Below are 18,767 nucleotides of genomic sequence, written 5' to 3'. Positions count from 1 at the left end.
GGTTAGGTAGATTTAAGTAGTTCTAAGTTCTAGGGGACTGATGACCTTAGAAGTTAAGTCCCATAGTTCTCAGAGCCATTTGAACCATATTATTTGCCAGTGTGGTCCCTTACCAGGTAGGATTCATGAAAGAGATTAAAAGAGATAGAGAAGAGCCAATAAAGGGCGACGAGTTTCGTCACGTGTTCGTTTAGTGAACTGAGATGCGCAACGGAAATGCTCAACAAAATTCAGTAGCTGTCGCTAAAAAAGAGATGTTGTGCCCCTCGGAGTAGGCTATTCTCAAAATTCCGAGAACATTAGTTCAAAGAATTGTCAAGTAATATACACTGAAGAGTCAAAGAAATTGGTACACCTGCCTAATATCGTGTAGGATCCCCGCGATCACGCAGAAATGTTGCTACACGACGTGGCATGGACTCGACTAATGTCTGAAGTAGTGCTGGAGGGAATTGACACCATGAATCCTGCAGGGCTGTTCATAAATCCTTAAGAGTACGAGGGAGTGGAGATGTCTTCTGAACAGCACATTGCAAGGCATCCCAGATATGCTCAATAATGTTCACGTCTGGGGAGTTTGGTGGTCAGTGGAAGTGTTTAAACTCAGAAGAATATTCCTGGAGCCACTCTGTAGCAATTCTGGACTTGTGGAATGTCCCATTGTCCTGCTGGAATTGCCGAAGTCCGTCGGAATGCACACTGGACATGAATGGATGTAGGTGATCAGACAGGGTACTTAAGTATGTGTCCCCTGTCAGTCCTATCTAGACGTATCAGGGGTCTCATATCAATCCAACTGCACACGCCCCACACCATTACAGAGCCTCCACCAGCTTGAACAGCCCCTTCGAACGTGCAGGGTCCATCGATTCATGAAGTTGTCTCCATACCCGTACACGTCCATCCGCTCGATACAATTTGAAACGGGACTCGTCTGACCAGGCAACATGTTTCCATTCATCAACAGTCGAATGTCGGTGTTGACGGGCCCAGGCGAGGCGTAAAGCTTTGTGTCGTGCAGTCGACAAGGACACACGAGTGGGCCTTCGGCTCCGAAAGCCCATATCGATGATGTTTCGTTGAATGGTTCGTACGCTGACGTTTGTTGATGGTGCAGAACTGAAATCTGCAGCAATCTGCGAAAGGGTTGCACTTCTGTCCGGTTGGACGATTCTCTTCAGGTGTCGTTGGTCTCGTTGTTGCAGGATATTTCTCCAGCCGCAGCAATGTCGGAGATTTGATGTTTTACCGGATTCCTGACATTCACGGTAAAAATGTTCAAATGTGTGTGAAATCTTATGGGACTTAACTGCTAAGGTCATCTGTCCCTAAGCTTACACACTACTTAACCTAAATTATCCAAAAGACAAACACACACACCCATGCCGGAGGGAGGACTCGAACTTCCGCCGGGACCAGCTACACAGTCCATGACTGCAGCGCCTAAGACCGCTCGGCTAATCCAGCGCGGCCATTCACGGTACACTCGTGAAGTGTTCGTACGGAAAAATCCACACATCATCGCTACCTCAGGTATAGTGTGTCCCATCGCTCGTGCGCCTACTATAAAACTACGTTCAAACTCACTTAAACCTTGATAACGTGTCATTGTAGCGGCAGTAGCCGATCTAACATCACATTCGCGAGATAAGGACGATGAGAAAATCACAGAAAGTAGGGCTCGTATGGGTCTTATCAACGGTCGTTCTTTCCCCACAGTCGCACATCATCCTCGAATGGAATTGGTGGGAGAGGACGGAGTGGTGGGGGGTGGGCGGGGCGCTGTACCTGCTCCAGAAGTACCCTCTGCACACACCCTTAGGTCGCTTGCGGAGTGGAGATATAGACGTAGAACGGGTTCTGGACCATCACTGGATGAAGATTCACCGAATGTGCTACGTGACACTAGAATACTGCCCGTTTTGCGTGCATCTTGGTAATGGGTTTGATCAGCAGTTTAGCTGCAGATGTTGTAATTACCATAGACACAGTATATTACTATTGCTCTTTCACTCCGCAAACACTGGGGAAGTGGAACAAGTTGTTTTGTATGTCCTTCCTATAGTAAAGAAACAGTTACTCTGGAGATAGCAGTCCCTACTCGGACCATTATCTGCCCATCGCATTCCACAATTCCTGTGGGATTTCTGTTCTCTACAACGAAATAGAATTGAATACACGTGCAAGAAGTTTCACGAGTACAGCATTCCTGTTAGGAGCACCCTATGCTTCAGCCATGCAGCCGAGTGTAGGTGTAAAGTTCTCAGAAACCTGTCTAGCACGTCTGCGTCCATAATGTGTAATTTCATGTAATCTGCTGCGCAGTTAAGGGAAATTGTCCATGTAAATAAAAAAAAAGTCGTGTGACGAGGGCCTCCCGTCGGGTAGATCGTTCGCCTGGTGCAAGTCTTTAGATTTGACGCCGCTTCGGCGACTTGCGCGTCGATGGGGATGAAATGATGATGATTAGGATAACAAAACGTCCAGTCTCTGAGCGGAGGAAACCTCCGACAGAGCCGGGACTCGAACCCGGGCCCTTTGGATTGACATTCTGTCGCGCTGACCACTCAGCTACCGGGGGCGGACTCCATACAAATGATACGTCGTGAGAGAGCATTTGAGAGAGACATTGCCTATTTTCTTCCCTATCATTCTACAATCCAAGTTTGCGCTCTGTCTCTATCACTTCGTCATCAGTCGTACTTTAAACCGTAATCTCCCTTTTTTCTGTTCTACATTTTCGCCCTACATACTTCCCGCAGTTGCCGAATTAGCTCTTGTTTGATGCATCAGCAAGTGTCCTCTCAACCGAGCCCTTCTTTCAGGGAAGTTGTGCCATGAAAATCTTTTCTCCTCATCTCGTTTCAGTATCTCGTCATTGGATATCGATCAACTCATCTACTCTTCGACATACATCTATAACACCATATTTCAAAAGCTTGCATTCTCTTCTTGTGTTTACTGCTTATCGGGCACAGTTCACTTCCGTATGAGACCACACTCCAAATAAATACTTTCAGACAGACTACGTAATACTTCAACCCATTTTTGATGTTAACAAATTTCTCTTTTTCAGAAAATATTATATTTCGACTGCCAGTTTGTAGTTTTTATCCTGTTTGTTTTTGTAATTGTCAAGTCATTTCGCTGCCCAAATAGCAAAACTTATCTGAACCTTACACTTCGTCGTTTCCTAATCTAATTTCCTCCACATCACGTGATTCTTTTCGATTAGGTTTCATTACCCTTGTTTTCTTTTTGTTAAGGTTTATTTTATTGCGTCTTTTCCATACATTATCCATTCCTTTTGACTGATCTGCAAGTAGTTTTTTGTGTCTGATAGAATTACAATGTCATCGAGAAACCTTAACAGTTTGATTTATTCACCGTTAACTATGATCCCCTTACCATTGTTCTCTTTAGTTTACTTTTCTGCAAGTTAAATATTGTGGTTGAATATCATGGAGAATATATACAACCAACTACTCCTTATCTTTCATGTCCTCCCACTCTTAGAACTGCAGTTTGGTTTCTTTACAAGTTGTAGATTATCTTTCGTTTCCTGTATTTAACACCTACGAACTTCCGAATTCCAAAGCGTGTATTAAATCAAAATTGTCAAAAGCTCTTTTTAAATCAAAAAATGCCATAAATGTAGGTTTGGCTTTCTTCAGCCTATCTCCTAACGTAAGTCGTAGGGGCGGTGTTGTTCGGCATGTTGCTACATTTTTCCAGGAACTTAACAGATCTTCTTCCAGATCCAATTCCACCAGAGGTTCAATCCTTCTGTAGCGGAGTTGTAAAACTACCGTAGACTATCATAAGTAAGCATGGACAGCGGTATTTTTCCTAGTAGACCTGGACAATTAAGATCCTACCAGGATTACCTGTACACTACGTGTGTTGCATACCTATTGGGCTTTACCTCATTTCGATAGCTTTGTTTACATATGCGATCAGTGTCTTACTAGATTCTCCTTGAAACCGGGAGATTTGAACCGTATAGAAACTGAGTGAGCATATATAAAGGGCCATGTAATTTACGAAACATTAGCATGTGAAACCAGTTGTTCAGCATGCGTCATCGTTCTGAAGTATGGGAATTATACAAGAGAAGGACCATCGAAAAAAAGACGAAAGCCACGTCGTGTAAGTACTGCGGAACCATATTCAACTTGCAGAAAAGTAACCTAAAGAGAACAGTGGTAAGGGAATCATAGATAACGGAGAATAAATCAAACTTTTAAGGTTTTCCGATGACATTGTAATTCTATCAGACACAACAAACTACTTGCAGATCATATATCATAATGTAGTGGCTACCCACCTACGAGACCACTTTCAGGAGTGTAAACTCTTTCCACAATCTAACGTGTGGCTCAGGAACCTTTACAGAGATCAGGAACATTGATGAGCAATCAAGTCCCTCGAACGCAACATCATCAAATTCATCGTGGACCCCTACAACTGTAGACGAAGTCGTCGCTAGAACTATTTATGCTTCAGGAGCTCGTTAGCAATGCTAGAAACCCAGTACTGGAAGAATGCTTTTTATTTAAAACGTCCTGGCTAGGAGCCACTTAATCACCATGCGATGAGTACGATGCTGCTGAATGCTGAATATCAACGCGTTCGCGCTGTTGTCATAGATAAGATTAATCGATCACATGCTGTAGCTTTAATTTCATTGCCATGACACCAGAATCCATTTTGTTCAAGAGTATTCGTCCTGGTGAGTGCAAAGAAACAGCGAAATTTATCACTTCAAGCCTTACCACAGCTATTCAAGAGATAGGGGACGAAAACTTAATAGCTGTGATCACCGACAAAGCAAGAAACAAGCAGAATGCCAGAAGAAACGTGGAAGAAAAGTACATGGATATAACATGTGTGGATTGTGGTGCACATTGCATTAAACTCCTCATCAAAGACATCATGGTTGTACCTGTATTCCAGGAGATACTCCAGCTCAGTAATAAAAAAAAAAGGATCCAAATTCAGTTATGTACCTTTTGCTCTGTTGGAATTCAAGCAGAAAGAAAATGCTGAATTATTCTGTAACTTTGCCAACCAATTGGACTGGAGTTGTAATAAGTTTTTGAGAGTCTGATAACGAACAAGGAGGCTGTTCTAGAATCCACTGTCTCCCCTTCACGTCGTTTTGATAACACAGTAAGAATCCCCATATTAAAGAAAGACACATGGGATAAACCTGAACAGCCACGTCACTTACTACGACCAGTGTCTATTGCCATCACCCAACTTGAGACAGACTATGTACTGTCGTCAGATGTGCAGCATCACTTCAGTGAAACTGCAGTAGAGGTGGACCTTATAAAAACAATAGCTCAGTGCTATCACCAGAAGACCAGCTATGCATTACATATGCCATTACAAACAGAACAAAATCCACCTGCAAGTCTATCCATGCTGTGGCATATCCTTTAGATACACGGTATAAAGGCACTAGTCTGTATGCTGAATATGAAAGCATGCATTGCTGTTCATCCGCTCTTTGTGTCAATTGGCGGTATATGAAAGAGGACGTACGCTACCTACTGTCGCTGGATTTAGAACTTGCAATGGTTTGTTCCCCTTAGATGGCGCGTGGGTTGCTTTTGAACTTGTCTTGTACCTAGTGGAAAGGATCGTGTAGCCGTCACCCGCTGAGCTATGTCGCCTGAAAACTTCTCAGTGTACCACTATCAACAGCTGCAAGCGAGCGCAATTGGTCAGCGCATGAGAGGAGCCATAGTAAAATTAGAACCAGGCTTTCTCCTCCAATAAGCTAGAAGTTGGTTTCCGTGCAGTGGAACCTACGTTATATGGAAGACAAGGAATCTGCATCTTTAAAGATGTCAGGAAGCTCCACTGAGTATCCCACACCTCAGATCGGAGATACTGATTGTGTATGGAGCCGTGTTATTTTGAACGGAAAGTACAGTTCTTATTTTGATCACAGCTGCCAAAGTCATGGTCACAAGCAGCAGGTTTGTCGATCATTATTTCAGAATGTCTCATTAATTTTCTTAAATCGTTCTATTTTGTGTTGAAGAGTGTTCCACAAATTCAAATTAATTTCGCGAAAAATTTGGGACAAAACTACTGTCATACGACTGAAAGGAAACCATTTTAATTACGTTACGCCTACAGGCAAATAAAATAACATTCATATTTCTTTTACTTCACATCGTGAAACGTATATCTATATTAGTTATCTTTTTCAATATCAACACTCTACAATATATGAAAAATTGTAACATTTTTTTCTGCATAGTTATCCTCCTGTCTGTTACTTACAGAATAAACAATGCCTATAAAAATGGAATTATCAAAGTTTATTTCAGTTTTTATTCGGAAAGTGTAGAGTTGTATCAAGAAATAGGGGGTGTTGTGGTAAAAATAGAGAAACAACACAGATTTATCACACAGTGCCAGAAAACCCCATTTCCTCAAAAACATGTGAAGAAACAATGCGTCAAATATCCCTTCGACAGTCCGTCAAGCTTAGTCATAAATTTATCACTAATAACAGGGAACTCTTGCCTTCGATCATGATGAAGACCGTCCTATTGCGTACAAAATAACACTAATAGTGTATATATTTATGTTTGTGCACGTAAACTGTGCTCGCGTCAAAAGTAATTGCTTTGGTTGTTTGAAAGCGCAGAAGTTATCGGACCAACTCATTTTATTACCTATAACATGCCATTTATATTCTGTAAGAATGTAACGTAAACAATGGACTAACACTGAATGATGTGCGGTTCTAATTACGTGTAAAACAAAAAATAAAAATAAAAGTTGTCGTCGGGTCCCAGTTTCTCTCTTTCATATTCATTTATGTTTCTTTCCCTACAAATGCTACAAATATTACCGGTAATCCTACCATTTCCTACGTCATTTAAGTACTGTACCAAAAACTCAGAACAGTAGATTTGGTAAAGCGCAGCTCTATTCTGTAGACAATTTGTGAATTTGTGTAGGTATTTTACAACCATGAATTATTAAACCGATGATTCTCTTTCACCTTTCAGCACCTATTTTCTTTGGCACTGGGATTATTACATTCGTATTTAAATCTGAGGGTATTTCGCCTGTTGCATAAATGCAACATACCGTCTAGAACAGTTTTGTCATAACTGGCTCTTCAAAAGCTTCTAATAATTCTCAAGGAATATCGTCTTTCAGAGCTGCATTGTTTCGAATTAGATCTTTGAGTGCTATGTCCAGTTCTTCTCGCGGTGTCGAATCCCCCAACTCAACTTCATCTAGTTCCTCTTCTCGTTCCATAAGACTGTATTCAAGTTTCTCTCCTTTATATAGCTCTTCTGTATTTATGTTAGCCGCGCGGCCTAAGGTGCCTTATCACGGTCCGTGCGGCTCCCCCCCGTCGTAGGTTCGAGTCCCCCCTCGGGCATGGGTGTGTGTGTTGTCCATAGCGTAAGTTAGTTTAAGTTAGATTAAGTAGTGTGTATGCTTAGGGACCGATGACCTCAGCAGTTTGGTCGTATAAGACCTTACCACAAATTTCCAAATTTCTGTTTAATTTATTATAAATCCAGTGACGGATCACAAATGTTTATTATTCAGGTTATTAATTTTGGCCAATGATGACCCTCTCCAGACCTGAGTAAATGCAGTATACGACACAATTCGTGTTCGTGTCATTGCGTATTTTGATGGTACAGTCACATTAATTAGCCTTACAAGCTGAGTAAATGCAGTGCACTACACAGTTCGTATCATCGCCTATTTTGATAGTACAGTGACATTAATTAGCCACACAAGTTTAATGTGCCTGTAACATCAAAATATGCAGTGACAGGAACTGTGCAGTATACCGCAGTTATTCAGTTCTGAAGATGGGCATCGTTGACCGAAATTAACAATCTGATTAATAAACGTTTGTGGCCCGTGACTGGAATTATAATAAAATAAATAATTCCTGGATTGCTGGAGAACTTTACTGCGGCACTGTCGCAACTCGTGCTCTTCTGTATATTTCCTTTCACCTCTCACCATTTCGTTTTTTGATTAGTACTGGGGTACCATCTGAGTCCTTTATGTTCATAGAACTGTTTCATTTTTCTCCAATAATCTTTCATTTTCATATGCGCAGCATATTTTTCTCCATCTTCATGCATGTCTCCACAGTTTTGCATTTCTTCTCTAATCATTCTCTTTTGCCATTCTGCAGTTTTTGTCAGTCTCATTACTTAGATATCTGTAAATCCTTTACTCTGCTTCATTTGCGGAATTTTTGTTCTTCATTCTTCTATTATTTAAATTTAATTTCAGGTGTGTTATCCTCGGATTTTCTAATACATCACCACTCCAGTGGCATGGAGAACGTCTTGGCAATTGATAATGATATTAAACTCTAAGGAAAAAAGAAACAACCGACCAAAGAATTATCCTAATAGGACGGAAATCAGAAGATGTGATATACATGTACAGACAAATAAATGATTACAATTTCAGAAATATTGCACGATTTTTACAAGAGAAAGAGCTTCAGAAATTGAGCAAGACAAATGATTGGTCCACATCTCACCCTTATGGTAGCAGCCATTCGGCTTGGCATTGGTTGATGGAGTTGTTAGATGTCCTCTTGAGAGACATTGTGCCAGATTCTGTCCAGTTGACGCGTTAGATCTGCAGAGTCCCGAACTGGTTGGAGGGTGCTTCCCACAATGCTCCAAACTTTCTCAATTCGGGATAGATCCGGCGACCTTGCTGGCCAATGTAGCGTTTGGCAAGCACGAAGACAAGCGGCAGAAACTCTCACCGTGTGCGGCGGGCATTATCTTGCTTACATGCAAGCCCAGGATGGCTTGCCATGAAGGACAACAAAATGGGTGTAAGGCTACTGCGGTTGACAATCAAAAGAAATAGCACCATCACTTCTGGTTGTTGGGCCTATGGCGGGCAACAGTCAGGTTGGTATTCCACCGCTACCCGGGGCGTCTCCAGACTCGTCTTCGCTGGTCATCAGGGTTTAGTTCGAAGTGGGACTCATCACTGACGACAATTCTAATCCAGTCAATGAGATCACAGGCCGAAGACATCGGCCCGTCGCTCATCGTCAACTGAGTTGAGAGAGCAACAAACCGACTCTGCGTCAGCAGTTCCCAGCTTCTGGCGGCTCAACAGACGACTTCGGACTATTGTGGGCGTGGAACCCTACGGAATAAAAAGCTGAACGCCCACGTCGTGAAGATGCCACTGAGGTTAGGTGATGGGAACCTCTATCAACTACAAATGCCTCACGACAGGCAATGATTAGTGCAACAGTGAACTATCGAGATGTACACACAAGTTGTGGGATTGGATCAGGAGACCACATAATTCTAGCCATTGAGCATACCTGCAAAAACAGTTTTTCTTACGGTACTCTTCTATTTAGTGCAGCAGACCCGTTTCACAACGACTGGGCAGCTGGAAACGCCTTGACGCAGCCCTCGGTGCTTAGCGAGCCGGGGCTCGGTGCCCATGCTACGTCGCCGCGTCACGTATCATCAGCTGAGCTGACGTTGTGGAACTGGTCTACAACTCTAAGTTGAGGCGTAACGTAAGATAAGTTGTTTTGCAGAAATTCTCAATGGCAAGAATTGCGTAGTACCCTGATTCAGTCCCACAACTTGTGTCGTACTTCTCAGTACTTCACTGCCAAACTAGTGACTGGCTGTCATGTGGCATTTGAAGTTGACAGAGTCTTCCATCAACCCACCTCAGTGTCGTGTTCCCCACGAGGGCGTTCAAGATTTTGTCCCGCAGGGTTTCACGCCCACGTTGTAAGCACGGATGCTGTAGCAAACTACGTGGTCTTCAATGCGGCAGCTGCCTCTAGTCCAAATAGCGATTGGTGGCACGTCGAAGTTAGCGGTATCCGTAACATCGGAGACGAGAAGAAATGGGACGCCACTGCGGGGGAAGGCAGGTTTTATTAAGACAACTAATTCAGGTGGCATGGCTGCAGATTCAGATTCAGATTCTTTATTCACCATTGAGCACCTGCGGTGGAATAGGCAATTTACGTGGATATCATATAACATTTTCCTTGAATAGTACCTTACAGCTGAATGAGCATTGCAAATAGTGTCCATAGATGATAACATACACCACAACATAAGATAAATACATTCCGTGACATCACATAACGAAATCCTTAAAAATTAATGTAGATTGATTTTAGTTTCATAAATTCTGTTATATTGTAAGAAGGATTGATTAGTAACCAGTTTAGTAGCTTGCTCCTGAAGCTACTTATGTGAGCCGTCCGAGAAGAAAATGGAAGTTTATTAAATATTTTTAGACTATTGATTAGATGGGAATTCCCTGTTCTTGTCAGCCTGTGCCTAGGTATGTCTAATTTTGTTTTGCCTCTGGTATTATGGTGGTGTATGTTTTCCCTCATTTCAAAATCTGCTATATTGTTTTTTGCATACAATGCTGAGGCGTATATATAAAGATTAATAACTGTTAATATTTTCAGCTGAATGAACAGTGGCCAGCAGTGCTCTGATCTACCAGAATTGCTTATTGCCCTTATCACTTTCTTCTGAATTTTTAGAACTTGCGTGATGTGAAGAGAGTGTCCTCATATCAGCAGTCCATACTCTATATGTGACTGAAAGAGTCCAAAATAAATAACTATTAAATATTCTTTTGTCACCAGGCTCCTCAGTTTCCACATTAAATACATAACTCGAGACAATTTTTTGCAGGTATGATTGATGTGTGTTTCCCACGTTAACTTAGAGTCAACATGAATTTCTAGAATTTTAAATGCTTTCACCTCTACCTATTTTGACAATCCTAGTATAATCTGTTGGTTTTTATCAGGATTGCAAAGCAGTGTATTTGATGAGAACCAATTTAGTGCTGCTTCCAGGCCATCTTGCATCATATCTTGCAGAACTGATACATTTTCTCATGCTGAGCAAGCAAAGTTGTGTCATCAGCATAACAAATAACAGTATTGGGGATACAATGGGGTAAATCATTGACTGCAATTATAAAAAAGAAGGGCCCAAGGACAGAACCTTGTGGGACTCCTGTCTTAACTTCTAGCAATTGTGAGTCTCTGTTTCTGACAGAGGCAAACTGCTTCCTGTTATTTAGGTATGATTCAATTACTGCCAATGCAAAGTCTTGTACGCCATAGAATTTCAGTTTAGCAAGTAAGATATCATGAGAAATGCAGTCAAATGCCTTACTTAAATCACATTAAAGAAGTGAGGGTTTATTTTTATTCTCGAAGGCTGTTATTACTTCATTCACAATTGAAAGAACGGTAGTGGTGGTATTTCTTCCCTTTCGGAAGCCAAATAGACTATTAGAGAGTAAGTTATGCGACTCAAAGTAGTAGTTTAGTTGGTTATAAATAAGAGAAAATGGGAACTATTGAAACTGGCCGGTAATTTTTGAGACCATGTTTGTCCCCTTTTTTATACACTGGGATAAGTTTCGATATTTTTAGAGTTGTAGGATAGACTCCAAACTCTAGACACCTATTAAACAGAAAGGCCAATGGTTCACTAATTATATGCACTGTTTTTTTTAATTATGTAATTGGCCAACCAAGAGTAGTCCATGCTCTTGGAGTTTGAGAACTTTGCCACTACCTTTGTAAGCTCAGTGGGTGCGATTGTCCTCCATTTAAAGGCATTGTTTGCAGGTTGTTGTTGCTTAAGTAGATCACTTGCATTAGTGGTTGTTGTTTCAATTTTGTTCCTAATATCACTTACAGAGACCATGAAAAAACCATTAACTTTATTCGGGTCAAGAGCTATGCTATGTTCATCATTCCTGCAATGCTCTTGTGCAACAACATTCCATGCAGCTTTGCACTTATTAGGAGCCCCTTCAATGTATCTTTTGTATGCTGTTCTTTTTGCCATTCTAAGCTTAGTTCTGTAGGTTCTCTTACATTCAAGATATGCTTTGTACAATTCATCTTTCTGCTCTGTTCCATATTTAAGAGAATTTTTATACATGTGGTACAACGATAACATATTTTCCCTCGTATTGGTAAGTTCATCTGTGTACCACTTAATGTTTTTCTTTATAGGTTGGCTTTTATGAATGATTTTTATAAGAGGAGAACAAGAATACCACAAATCTAAATAAATTTTAATGAAATTCTCAAAAGCAGTTTCAGTTTTATTTATTCCCACTTGATAGTTATATATACAGTCCCACTTAATATCTCCGAGTTTCTGAGTGAGCTGGTTTACTACTTCTTCCTTCTGCCCTCTAACCCACATTACCTTTTCCTTAGCATTGGCACCTGTGTTGGAGGGGAGTCCTTCAGTTTTGTTTTGGTTGAGTGTGAGGGGTATTGGATCATGGTCTGCAAATCCCCCACCTACAATAATGACAGTGTACAAATCCCTATCAAAGTTAACAATGATGTTATCTATACATACTCCATCACGCGTGGCATTTCTATTGCTACAATATAGATTGAACATTCTGAGGAGGTTGAAAAAATACTTTGTGTCTTGCTCACAATCATTTCCCATTTCTATATTGAAGTCCCCAAAGATAGCAACTTTTGATTTAGTTTTTAACAACTTTTTCATTATTAATTCAAATTTCTCAAAGAAAACACACATGTCACCACCTGGTGATCTGTAGAGACTTACAATAATTAGGTTATGGTCCACAAGATTTATACAGGTGAATTCCCCATCCATTTCGGAACAGTATGGGCTAATATCAATTTTTCTGAATATTGTCCCTTCTTTAACAAAAATGCCTGTCGCCCCCTCCCCCATTTTTTTTTTTACTTCCCGACACATTACATCTGCAGCAACATATCCTTGAGGAATAAAGCAATCTACCTCATTATCCTTAGCCAGTGCTCTGATACACAAACAACATCTACTTTCTTATCAATGCAGAAATGCTCCAGTTCCAACAATTCATTCCTAATGCTACATAAATACACTTGCATCACAGTTAATGTTTTGTTAATATGAGAAAGTTTTTTAGTCATATTCTGTGTCATGTCCTGTTCTGTGTCGTGGTGAGGCTCCAAAAATCCTTGAGAAGCTTCTACATTTCTATTACTTTCACGATTTTTATTTAGAGAAGATACACTCCTGGAAATGGAAAAAAGAACACATTGACACCGGTGTGTCAGACCCACCATATTTGCTCTGGACACTGCGAGAGGGCTGTACAAGCAATGATCACACGCACGGCACAGCGGACACACCAGGAACCGCGGTGTTGGCCGTTGAATGGCGCTAGCTGCGCAGCATTTGTGCACCGCCGCTGTCAGTGTCAGCCAGTTTGCCGTGGCATACGGAGCTCCATCGCAGTCTTTAACACTGGTAGCATGCCGCGACAGCGTGGACGTGAACCATATGTGCAGTTGACGGACTTTGAGCGAGGGCGTATAGTGGGCATGCGGGAGGCCGGGTGGACGTACAGCCGAATTGCTCAACACGTGGGGCGTGAGGTCTCCACAATACATCGATGTTGTCGCCAGTGGTCGGCGGAAGGTGCACGTGCCCGTCGACCTGGGACCGGACCGCAGAGACGCACGGATGCACGCCAAGACCGTAGGATCCTACGCAGTGCCGTAGGGGACCGCACCGCCACTTCCCAGCAAATTAGGGACACTGTTGCTCCTGGGGTATCGGCGAGGACCATTCGCAACCGTCTCCATGAAGCTGGGCTACGGTCCCGCACACCGTTAGGCCGTCTTCCGCTCACGCCCCAACATCGTGCAGCCCGCCTCCAGTGGTGTCGCGACAGGCGTGAATGGTGGGACGAATGGAGACGTGTCGTCTTCAGCGATGAGAGTCGCTTCTGCCTTGGTGCCAATGATGGTCGTATGCGTGTTTGGCGCCGTGCAGGTGAGCGCCACAATAAGGACTGCATACGACCGAGGCACACAGGGCCAACACCCGGCATCATGGTGTGGGGAGCGATCTCCTACACTGGCCGTACACCACTGGTGATCGTCGAGGGGACACTGAATAGTGCACGGTACATCCAAACCGTCATCGAACCCATCGTTCTACCATTCCTAGACCGGCAAGGGAACTTGCTGTTCCAACAGGACAATGCACGTCCGCATGTATCCCGTGCCACCCAACGTGCTCTAGAAGGTGTAAGTCAACTACCCTGGCCAGCAAGATCTCTGGATCTGTCCCCCATTGAGCATGTTTGGGACTGGATGAAGCGTCGTCTCACGCGGTCTGCACGTCCAGCACGAACGCTGGTCCAACTGAGGCGCCAGGTGGAAATGGCATGGCAAGCCGTTCCACAGGACTACATCCAGCATCTCTACGATCGTCTCCATGGGAGAATAGCAGCCTGCATTGCTGCGAAAGGTGGATATACACTGTACTAGTGCCGACATTGTGCATGCTCTGTTGCCTGTGTCTATGTGCCTGTGGTTCTGTCAGTGTGATCATGTGATGTATCTGACCCCAGGAATGTGTCAATAAAGTTTCCCCTTCCTGGGACAATGAATTCACGGTGTTCTTATTTCAATTTCCAGGAGTGTATTTTTGATTTGTCACGCTCTACAGACAGTATCAGTTTCCCTTAGTTTTAATTATTTTACAAATATCAACGAGAATTTTACTAAAAGTCATTGAACCAAGTCTATTTAAATGAACACCATCCCTACACAGACATTTGTCAATCAGGAATTTGTTTGGGTCAACGAAAAAAAGTTCATCGCACTGTTCCCTAATGCCACTGTTTAAATTGTTTATTTGAGTATTACTCACAGATCTTCTTTGTAAAATCCCACTGATTACCAGTCTTGAGCCTGCATAAACAGTTTTAGCACAGCGAATTACGTTTCGTGTTTCATTTATTATTTATTCCTGGCTGTTGGTTCGTAATGAACTTGTCCCTGCATGTATTATAATAGCTTTGAAATTTGTCTTAGGACCACTATTATTTCTGGAGTTAGAATCATGCTTTTTGATATTTTTAAAATGTTTTGCGAGTTGTTGAGTTTGAATGCCAGGGCGAACGTCGATATCACAGTTCGGAACTACCACATTTTTCAGTATGGAGTCGCCAATAACGAGAAATTCATTTTCGTCAACCTGTTTTGATAAGATACCGGTATTTTCGAGTTTGTTCTTTTTCTTGTACGTAACTGTTTTCCAAGTGTATTTGTTTACAGACTTTCCACTCGGTAAGTCCTCTGCGTCTTTTTTCACTGAAATTTGCACATGAGAATCGTCCTTGTTTTGTATTGTACTTGACAAAGAATTTCCACGTACACAAGAAACTGTTTCACTTGCCAACTTTGCGTTTGCTTATTTCAGAGATTTAATCTCCTTTTTCAGAGATCCAATATCACTTTGTAGCAATTTTATTATTTCATCTTTCGACTTTATTGTACTTACAAGTTCGGCTGTTTCACACTGCAAACAGTCAGAGCAAGACCATGGCAGATCGTCACTTACGAATTTTAGGTTAACTCTTGCGCACTTTTCATGAAGCCAATAGTTGCACTTTACACATAAGATTCCTTTCATAACACCCTTTTTACACTGTTTACACAATGAACTGTTGTTTTTACTGTTTTTGTACGCATGCGGTGTGTCATTACACTGTTCAGTCGGCGCCATCGAGTACATCGACTGCGGAGAAAATCGCGGTAGTTGATGAGATTCTGAGTGACTTACAAACCGAACTGGTCAAACTAGATCATCGGAAACGTTCACAGCTCAAGTCAGAAACAAAATCTGGGGGTTTGTACTAATAAAGGCAAAAGTTGAAGGCCAGAGTGAAGAGTTACGTGTAGAAAACGAACGCTTGCGCCACGAGTTGACAGTAACTAGTGCACCTGACGCAGAAATAGAGAAACTGAAGCAGAAAAAAGTACAACTTCGAAGTGAAGAGAGACCACTTCTCAATTACTTCGCAGCGGTCGTTCCGGCTGGAATTGTAAGAAGCTAGAAAATAAGTCAGAAGTTAGGATATAATAGACACGAGTGAAGCAAGCAAATGTTTGGTTTTTCAGAGCAACGAGTAATCAAGATATGTGTGCCGTTAGGGTAATCTTGACGTAGACTATCAGTCCCCGTCGAGGCAAAATTAAGATACAGCCAACACGGTGATAGTAAATACTAAGTCACAGGTAGACAGCAAAAAGATGACAGAAAAACACAGTGATAAAGGAGATTAGGTACGAAGAGCCGAAAAAGGGGTGGTCACTATTGGCGGCCCATCAAGTGGTGACAACGCTTTCTGATGAGTTCTGCGACGAATTGTTCGAAACCAGCCTAAATGACGACCTAGATAAAGAGGAGTTCACGAGAGAGGTCAAGTTGCTATTCAAAACAGGACTAAGGGCAAACGGGTTGCAAACAATATCCTATGAGTCCTAACTGGTGGTTGCGGGTCAAACTCAATATGGCAAAGAGTACTACAGACTGGGCTGGTGAGTGAGTATTCTGAGCGCACGTTCGCAACGAGAGCGCTTCGGAAATCAGCCCGTAGAGCCATCGGGGGCCACTCCAGATGCGACACCTGCAGACCATCGACTGTCCGTGACGTAACAGCTGCTACTTGAGCCCTCCGCGACTCAGGAGAACTGCCGAACGAGGTGCACTGCTTTTTGCTGACTGGGTCCGTATACTGGCCTGACTGAGAAGCCAGCGCCTGTGGGAGACAATCCTGTATTTCTGATTAATAAATGTTTCGTTGTGAATAATGTTTTGTTGACGCTGTCGAGTGTGAACAGATCCTCCTCATCGCACTCTGCTCGGCACAATCCTGGCGATAGTAGCGGTCTTGGACTGGACCCCTGTAATACATTGACTTTGAGGCACTGGGAATCAAAGATGTCGTGGACATCCAACAGTCTTTAACTACTGTGACGTAGACCATACAGCAAAAAAGTGTAGAGAACAGGAAGTAACTTCCACCAAGTGTGGCAAACCAAGTCACAAAACGTCTGATTGTGGGAAATCTGAAAGTGTACGGTACATAGCTTGTAAGCGGCTAAGGAAGAATTGCTATAAGGTAGGAGGACCGGAGTGTGTGGCACACAGCAGTATGACAAAGAGATTGCACGCTCTGAATATGACCACGTACAATCACTAACACGATAAATGACCATGACAGTGAGCACATATATACAACGTGATGTGGGAGAAGTACAAATCGCCCTCCACCAGAATACGAGCCTGGCATCACGCGGTTGTGAGGTGACGACAGTAGGCCTTCATGACCGAAGTCTGACATGCAGATGAACTCTCTGACTCCTACACTGTTGAATGACACACAGGAGAGGTACGTTACTGGGATAGACTAAATAGACGACATTGTAATGCAGGGACTACTTTACTGCAACGTAGCTGGACATGAACTATTCCAGTGTACGATCGACAAAACAAAACTGTTCGCTTGGAAAATGGCTAAGTCTCACGTCGGGCATTCACATCACAAATTGTTGCAACACTTCCGCCTCATTATTGACGATATTTGGTTATAGCAGCAGCATATCATTTTAATTATTTATTTATTTATCTTTACTCATCCAAGGATCATCTCACAATGATATTGGATGGTGAAGGTAACACAATCCAAATAAGGAGGCAAAATATTCAACACACAGCATACTTAATATGGTTTGTGAAGATAGATGTATTTTAGTAAACTTTATCATTTCCTTTTGCAAATTATCATACATTTTTATCCCCTGACATGAAATGCCGCTTTGAATTTTTCATTTTTTTTCTGGCTAAATGTGACGCAAAACTGGCTCTTGTTCCATTATTGTGTATAGAACTGTTAGTGCAGCATTTAGTAACATTTTCACTGATACGTATCACAGATTGGTAGATGTACTCACTTGGCACAGTAATGATGTCCAGTTTTTAAAAATAGTTCTTGGTGATGGGCCCGACTGCTACTTCCAGTTATTATTCTTATGATACTTTTTTCAGAGTAAAATCGTGTCCATCTTCTGTGTTTTCGGTCCCAAAAAACAATCCCATAGCTAAGAAATGAGTGTATGCAGACATAGTACCTATGTCACCACAGAGCATTGGTTGCTACAAACTAATGTTAACACCCTAAGAGCACAATATGCTGGTAACATTCTTTTTACCAGTATCTTTGTATGTTCATTCCATGTTAGCTGACAATAAATGTAAATCGCAAAAACCTTTGTGTCTGCTACACAGTCTATGTCTATACCGAGCGAGATGGCACAGTTGTTAGCTCACTGGACTCGCATTCGGGAGGACGATGGTTCATAAACCGCATCTGGCCATTCAGATTTCGGTTTTCCATAATTTCCCTAAATCGCTCCGGAAAATGCTGGGATTGTTCCTTTGAAAGGCCACGGCCGATTTCCTTCCTCATTCTTGACACAGTCCGAGCTTGTGCACCGTCTATAATGACCTCGATGTCGAAGGGATGTTAAACTCAATCTTCCTTCTTTCCTTTTTGCTACACAATCTATAGATTTATCATCTATGCTTAAAGGGAGAGAGTTCTCTTTATGATGTTGGTTTTCTTTATGTTCAACATGAATTTGTTACATACTGCCCAACTGCAAACATCACTGATGGTGTCATTTGTTTTCTGTACCAGGAGCTTTGCAACCTATCCAATGCTAAGTGTTTGATGAACACCAGGTGCTCGAGTTATTGACAGTGCTGCTTCAGTTTCTTTTCGTATTGTCATTCTTCCTCTTCTGTCATTCTGAGCTGAACTTATCATCTTTAGTTTTCTTCTCTATCGGTGAAGGTAAAATGGCTGATGGC

This window comes from Schistocerca serialis, chromosome 3 (genome assembly GCF_023864345.2).
Source record: "Schistocerca serialis cubense isolate TAMUIC-IGC-003099 chromosome 3, iqSchSeri2.2, whole genome shotgun sequence".
Taxonomy (NCBI): domain Eukaryota; kingdom Metazoa; phylum Arthropoda; class Insecta; order Orthoptera; family Acrididae; genus Schistocerca; species Schistocerca serialis.
The sequence above is the reverse complement of the archived record's forward strand: the minus strand, read 5'-3'. Positions refer to the sequence as shown.